Source organism: Camelus bactrianus, chromosome 13, assembly GCF_048773025.1.
Source record: "Camelus bactrianus isolate YW-2024 breed Bactrian camel chromosome 13, ASM4877302v1, whole genome shotgun sequence".
In the NCBI taxonomy this organism is placed as follows: domain Eukaryota; kingdom Metazoa; phylum Chordata; class Mammalia; order Artiodactyla; family Camelidae; genus Camelus; species Camelus bactrianus.
Window position 1 is genome coordinate 75,146,164 of NC_133551.1, and position 8,186 is coordinate 75,154,349.

Genomic DNA, 8,186 nt, shown 5'->3' on the forward strand with positions numbered 1-8,186 from the left:
GCTTGAGCCCCAATCCCCGAGCCAAATCGCACAAAGATTAAAAAGAAAAGAAAAAGGCCTATTACAGGGAGAGAGAGAGTGAACCTTTCCCACTACCGATCACTGCCAAGCAGAGCTTCAGAAAGAACAGCGGTGTCAGCAGAGTTTAAGGCAAAGATGGAGGAAATGTGGGCACCTGAAGGTAAATTAAATATTTATCAACACAACAACATCACTGCAGATGGAATTACTGATTTATTAATAATTTCCATAAAAAGCCAGCGGGTGACACCAATGTAAGTCATTGCTCCAGCTCTGAGGCAGGATACGGCCCATTACTTCCAGCTCCAACTGGATCTGCTAACATGAAATTGGCAGGGGTTTTAAGTTCAGTTAAGACGGGACTAGCACACGGTTCCCTGGATCTTGGTGACAATACAGCACCGATCTGCAGCCCTTGACGACCAGAGAAACGTGGAGAAGGGATCTCCCTGCTCAACCTCCTCAGCAGCTGGGGTCGCTGGAGGCTTCCGGTGATGAAGCGGCCCAGCCCCCTCGAGGCCTCGCAGCCTCCCTCTGCAGTTAGCCTCCTCTGGCCTTGGACAGAGCGGAGTGGACACCTGTGACCAGAGGTGCTAAACTGGGCCTTGAAGAAAAAGAAGGGACTGTCACCCAAACCTGGTAAGCAGAGCAGGTCAGGGTAGAAAACACCACCCAGGCCACATGGTATGAAGGCCACGGGTCCAGGTGGGGGTCGGGGGCCTCACATAACCACGGAAACCGGCCACCACCACGGGGCAGCCGGTGACTAGTAACCAGAGCCCAAGCCACCTCAGTGTGGAAGCCTGGACCTTCCACCAAGAACCTGGGAAGCAGAAACCTATGGCAAAAATAGAGCTGCCTCATTGTACGGATTTCTGTTGTTGGTGGCAGCTGAAGACGCTGATCAACTGGAACATCCCCGAGAGAGAACACATTCCATTTCCCTCTCCTTCCGAGATGTTTCCCCTAAGGTCTCACTGGAGACAGATGCCACCTCCTCTGGCTGGCCCTCCTAACTATTCACGGCAGAGTTGGTCGCCCATCCTCGGTGCTCCCATGGCACCTGGCACCTTCCTCCAAGTGTGTAGGATTGATCACTCTGCATCCTAATTGCTTGTCTACTTGGATAGCATCCCCACTGGTCCATGTACTCCTCAAGGGCAAGGAATATCTCATCACTGATGTATCCCCAGGACCTAACAGTGTCCTGATAAATGTTTGTGAGACAAATGAATGAGTGGGAGGGAGGGCCTTACAGAGAGAAAAGCACATATAAGTATGGGGGTCTGAGTGTGCGTCCTGAGAGGGTTGTGTGTTTGTATGTGTTTATTACTGAAGATAGTTCGAGCTAGTGCTTAAAATCGGCCAAACCCAGCAGCTCCTGGATAAACCTTTACCAGCGACTTAATCAACCCTGAGTCATTGTGGGGAGGTGACAGAGTGGCACAGCTGGGAGCACCTGCTTCGGAAGCAAACGGACCTGGCTTGGGGCGCTGGCTGTGCCACTCACGAGCTGCCTGGCCCTGAGCACATCGCCGGGCTGCCGAGACCTCGGTTCGCGGGCAGGTACAGGGAGCAAAACTTCTTAACACCCTGACTGGCGCGCAGCCACGACCGCGGTCACAGCCACCGTGACTACCGCTGCGAGGTCTCTGTGGTGCGAGCCGCCGGCAGCGAGGCCCCTGACGACACAGCAGGTACCAAACGGCCCAGCTCAGAACCTGCTGGCACTGTGGGACCTGCCTTCATCTACTCCCGCCCTCCGCCCACTCTGCCCACGACAAACCATAACATCACAGCGACCCCTCAGGGTTAGAGGCAGTCAGCCCCTCCCTTTATCCATCGGTGCCCATTTGGTTGCACAAAGCACTGGGTGCAGACAGTGGCTGGAGGCAGTAAGTACATTAACTTTGCCACTAATTAGGTGCCTCAGCCCGTCTACCTGAACTTCAGGAGACCTGTCATCCAGAGGAACAGTCGATGCCAGTGGGAACCCCTCGCCTATGCCCTTGCCCAGGGTCATGCTGAGAGCCAAGTGACCCTGATGGCCCAGAAGGACGGAGGCAGAGCATACCAGCCACCTCTGTGTGTACCACAGTGTTCCAAAGAGCCAGACTCCCAAAGAAGACCTTCATGAACATCCCCCGGGCAACACTTGCCCCAACCTCAGGGGGCCCCCTTTACAGCTACTGTCCTTCAAAGAGAAAAACTCCCTGGACCATGTATTGCATTCAGTATTTACTCTACAAATATGTATTGAGCACCTACTATGACCAGAGAATAAGACCACTAGGAAGCCTGCCCTTCACAAGGCAGAGTAGGGGACAGAGACAAGGTACCATAATAGTGCAACGTTGAAGCTATCCTATCACAGGGTCACCTGTCCCATCAGCTCTACAGCCAGACCCAGCAGGTCATCTCAGGCCTACTGAGCTCCATGCAAGCAACCAGAGGCCCCAGGAAACCATACTCATTTGGAAACTGAGCACCGGCTGCTCCCTTCTCCGCTCTCAAGGTAACGAGGACTCCTCCACCACACAGCCCCCTTGCTGGAGCGCCCACCCCACCTAAGAGCAGGCTTTCTGAGCAAAGGACATGGAATGCTCCCTTCTTTGTCACGTTCGAGTGGGCCAGGCCCCCGGAGCTGGACTGGACCACCCGGAAATGCCGCCATGCGGCCTGGCTCCCAGCCGGACTCGGAGTGTCTGGGGCACCTGTCTACTCCCAGACCCGTGCTCGCAGGCTGCCAGTCCATTTCCCTTAGGCAGGTCTTGGTGTGTCTCATCATCAGACCCTGCCAGGCCCTGCCTCCCCAAAGCTTCAGAACTTGCTGAGGAGATGGCTAGACACATACCAAAGAACTATATAGCATGGTAGCTGCTAAGCAGTGTGGCGCAAAGTGAGAACCATCAAAATTCAGAGGGAGGAGAGTCATCTGGGCTATGGGGGAAGAGGGACTTCACCACCTGTGTCATCGTTACCGTCATAACGTTGGTGGAGTGAGGTCCAAGGCCAGCCGCTGCTCTGGGACTTCATGAGGGATAGTCTCACTTCATCTCCATCACAAACTAGGAGGTAGGAACCATGCCCACGGTACAGGTCGGGGAACTGAGGCACAGAGCATTTAAGTGGCTTGCCCAAGGTCACATGGCTAATCTCTGTAGAACCAGAAGCCAAACCCACGCAGAGTCCACACTCTCCACTATGGATCTGAATTTCTTAAAGAACTGCTACAATGTGCTCAGATGCAGAAAAGGAGAACCTGAGTGTGGACAACCATGCTTTCCCAACCCACTACCAGCCTCCTGCTCCCCGACCCTGATCCAGGGTCCCAGCATTGCCCTGCTTCCCTGCAGGGGACAAGGAGGAGCCAGAGTGAGCATCTGTCAGCGGGAGTCCCTCCTTCCAGCAGGATCAAGCTCATCTCCACCCAAAAACCCTTGTATGAGTCATGGGGTCACCTACTTCAGTGATAGGAAAAATTTATTATACCCAGGAACCATTTGCTTTATTTTTTTAATTATTTTATTTGGACTTCTTTTTCTAATTTCTGTCCTTCCAGTTTCATTGAGATATAGTTGATGTATAGTACTACATACTTTTGGGGTGGGAGGTAATTAGGTTTTATTTATTTCTTTATTTATCTAATGCAGGTACTGGGGATTGAACCCAGGACCTTGTGCATGCTAGGCACACACTCTACCACTGAGCTATACCCCCCTACTCCCCAGGAACCATTTGCTTTAAGTGTCTTACAATGTAGACAAAACAGCAAAGAGAGAGCAATCTATAAAGAAAAAGAATATGAAAAGGAATATATATGTATAAATGAATCACTGTGCTCTACATGAGAAATTAACATAACATTGTAAGTCAAATATTCTTCAATTTTAAAAAAAGAAGAGGAGGAGAAAGAGAGAGAGCCGCTCAAGCTGAAGAGGGAAAGAGGTTTTGAAAAAAACATCTTCAGTCCAACTGTCTGTACTCCCCACCTCTTCCCCCGAAGCTCCGCCAACCTAGGGCTCTGAGGAAGGCAGATGGAAACACAGATCGGGGCCACCTCAGTTTCACAGAGCAGGAAACTGAGGGACAGAGAAAGTGAGGGACTTGTCCAAGGTCACGGGCTTGCGGCTGAGCCAAGCTGGTACCTGGGACTCCGGACCCCCAGTGCGTGATGATCTTTCCCGCTGGCTTGTTGCCTCTCAAACTCAAGTCTGGCCCAGGAAGTTCACAGAGAGCTCAAACAAAAAGGGAAGTGAAAACTGGGACTCAACAAAAACCGTGACACGAATGTTCACAGCAGCGCTGTTCACCATCGCCACAAGGTAGAAGAACCCCAAGTGTTCGTCCGCAGACGGAGAGATGGACAAACGGAGTGTGGCTTTCCACACAATAGACGGTTACTCAGCCACAGGAAAGGAATGAAGGTCTGACACAGGTTACAACACAGGTGAACCTTGCAAACATGCTGAGTGAGAGAAGCCAGGCACACGAGGCCGTTATAAGATCGGTATAAGATCTTATAACGTTATAAGATAAGGCCGTTATAAGATCTTATAACCTCGTGTTATAAGATCCCGTTCATGTGACATGTCCAGAACACATAAATCTGTAGAGATAGAAGGTAGACTGCTGGTTGCCCAGGGCTGGTGAAGGGGACCCCGGGGAGTGACTGCTAATGCATATGGAGTTTCCTTTCGAGGGGATGAAAACTTCTGGGAACTGGATCATGGTGACAGTTATACAACATCGAGGATGTATGAAGTGCCACTAATGGTAAGTTTTATGTTATGTGTATTTCACCATGATAAAGAACAAGAAGAGAGTGTAGACCTCCAGCTAGGTGCAGCACTGGGGTGAAGGAAACGCCAGCCTTCCCCTCCTACAAGGTTGGACCCTAAACCCAAAGGGCCACCCTGCGTGCCTGCAAGCCTCCTCCAGCTCCCTGGCACCCTTAGCATCTCTCTTTCTGGATCCTAAACACTACATCGATGCTGAGAGGAACGACTCGACTGTCAAGATGAAGGAATTCACTGCAGGATCCAAAGCAAAGACTGTCCAGCTTGCAGATTTTAGATGTTCAGTTTGCCCTTTGGATGTTCAAACAGAAAAACTGCCGCCAAGGTAGGATGTCTCTGTGTGGCAAGGGCTCGAGGCACAGAAGGTGAGAGAATCCCCCAGGCCCTTTGGATCTGCCTGGCATCGGGTTTGGGATCTGCAGGCCAGGGAGATGGGTGGGCCCCTCCCCGTGGGCCCTCCCCTCCCCAAGGCACTGACCCAGCCCCGCCTAGAAGGACAGAGCGGGCAGGGCTGTTGAGGGTCATTGCCCCCCCCACGCTGTGTCCTCGTGCGTCTCTGCCGTCAAAGTCATGCCGACCATTCACCAGCCAATTACCAGGTGGGGCTGGCCCTGTCTGCTCCCAGGCGGATGGGGTCTGACAGAGGACCACAAAGCCCATCTCGGTGGTGAGCCAGTTTGGGTCAGTGAGGCTCAGGGTCATCCTGGGAAGGCTGCCCCCGGGAGTGGCGGGTGGGAATGCTCGTACCAACCTGGCTCTTCCTGCCTGTTCCCACTTCGGCCCCGATGCCCTGATACTCCCCATGTAACCTGCCTGGCCTTGTTCACAGTCCACCTCCTCCAAGGAGCCCTCCCTGCTGTCTCACTCCACCATGAACTGCAGCTTCCAGAACCTTCTCAGCAGTGGTTGCACCACTCCTGGACTAACAGCACGCAGTGCTTTCTGTTGCTAGCGCTTCTGTGCATGGTGGTTCTCCATTCCCAGTTTTGCAGTGTCTGGGGAGGGTCTGAGTCTCAGTTCCTACAGCCCTGTACAGCCCTGAGCGGTTCTGTATCCGGAGATGACTGTTGGCACAGTAGTGGCTGCGTGAACAAATACAAAGTTCTCTTCTAAAGGATGCAAACAGAAAGAGTCCACATCTGAGCCAACTCTTGCTACAAGCTGGGAGGTTGTTGAGGGGGGACACATATGGGTATAGTCGCCATTAAACCTCAATGCCCCATGTGAAGAGGCTCTTCAGAAATGTTCTGCTAAATGCTCCACATTCTGAAAGGCAGCCCCTGGCCAGCCCATCAGCACCAAGGCAGCGCTGTCCAGTAGAAACATACCATGAGCCACAAATACAAGCCACAGGGGTGATGGGCAAATTTCCAGGAGCTGTATTTTTTTAAAAAGTAGAAAGAAACAGGAGAAATCAATTTTAATAATAAATTTTCCAATATATTTTCTATTTTAACCCAATATGTCCAAAAGATTACAATGTCACTAATTTGTTAAAAAGTAGTCATGAGCATAGTAAACAGTCTCATGGTTACGGGGGGAAAGGGGGTGGGAAGGGATAAGTTTGGGAGTTTAAGATTTGCAAACATTAGCCACTATATATAAAAACAGATTTTAAAAAATTTTCTTCTGTATAGCACAGGGAACTATATTCAGTATCTTGTAATACACTTTAATGAGAAAGAATATGAAAACAAATATATGTATGTACATGCATGACTGGGACATTGTGCTGTACCCCAGAAACTGACACATTGTAATTGACTGCACTTCAATTTAAAAAAATAATAAGATAAAATAAATTTTAAAGCAGTCATGAGCTATTTCACATTCTTTTTCATACTCAGTTTTCAAACCCTAATGAGTATCTTCCGTGCCTGGACCACCCCTATTTTGAGCAGCCGTATTTCAGGAGCGGGACAGCCACCTGCAGCTGCCACAGCGGACAGCGCAGCTCCGGATACAGGCACCGCAGGAGCCTGCAGAACACAGCATGCCTGCGGGAGCCACGCCCTCTGCATCCTCAGGGCTGATGTGTGAGTGAGGATGTTGCTGCCGCAGACACTTCCTTTGAAGCAGGCCCACTGCCCCACAGGTCCACCCCCGAGGTGCGGAGCTGTGTCCTGCCTCTGCAGTGTGGACAGCTGTCCCCATTTGGAAGAGGATACAGGACTCTCAGAGGGCCGAATTCACCTCCATCTCTCAGCCCACGCTCACCGTCACTTCCATTCCCTTTCCAGAAGGAGCCCCCCACTGAGGACACCCCATAGAATCGTCCAGCCCGGAGAAACTGGCTTCCCCCTCAGCAATGTCCCCCGAAGTGGCCCTCAGAAAAAGGACAGGTCCCTCCCAGGCCTCCCGTTGGCTGCCCCTGGGACAGTCCATTCTTGATTTGGGAGTCCAATGTCAGTGAGACAGAAAGGTCAAACCCAAGTTTTTTAGTGCTTCTTGGGACAAATTAAACACACAAACAAAAACAACAACAAACTATATACAGACATGTTCTGTTTCTTATTCTCCCGAGTCCAAGAAATGAAAATATCTGTGGTCTATAATCTCAGATATTCTGCACACACACACAAAATAGATCTTTCAACCAAGGGGTAATTTTTTAAAGTTTGTTTTTTATGAGAGTTCTGCACAAGGGTTTTATCTGTAAGGGACCGAAGCTGAGCGGGGAAAAAAGAGCTAGGGCTCTCCCAGCAGCTGGCCCCAGCATCTGCTACAGCCGCAAAATGCAATTATATTACTCCCAAACGAGAAGTAAAAATATCTCGTTTCCAATACTCTTGGTTTTAAGACTCATACTTAATGTCCTCTGGGTATTTCAATGGTGCCAGATCCCTGTGTTATGTGCTTTATTAGCTATGTGTGAATGTCATATTAATGACTTCTAACCCGCATGTTTACAGTGGAAGCAAATTCTCCCAGAACCCACCACTCACTGCACTTTACAGAAAATAATTGGCCTTAATTTAAATAAATAAATAGCCATTTCATACCCTACTCCCGCGTCCCTCACCGGCTCTCTCCAAGGAACCCCATGTACGGAGCTGGTGGGTCTCCTGCCCCATGATGAATATTCCAGCCCTGGGTCCAAGAGCACCATGGCCCCTCTTTATACATCCTGTCTCCGTCCACTGACATACTTCCCGAGAGCCCAGCTGGCCAGGCCAACACCCTCTGCGGGATGTTCTGAGTCCCCACCCTCAGGTCTAAACAAACACCCCAAATCATGCCTTCCAAATGACCAGCTCTCGTTCTAAACAACAGCAGAGAGAATAAGGGTTTATGTTTTTTATTTATTAAGGGGTGGCACAGCCCCCGGCAATTTATAAGGGTGGTGGCAACTAAGATCTCAGGGAA

General features: G+C 50.6%; 1 non-coding gene across 1 annotated transcript; it reads right to left on the reverse strand.

Moving 5' to 3' along the window:
* Positions 1-3,669: 3,669 nt before the first annotated feature.
* Positions 3,670-3,741, reverse strand: TRNAA-AGC (transfer RNA alanine (anticodon AGC)). The gene has a single exon. It is a non-coding gene; the product is annotated as a tRNA-Ala (tRNA).
* Between the last annotated feature and the right edge of the window lie 4,445 nt (positions 3,742-8,186).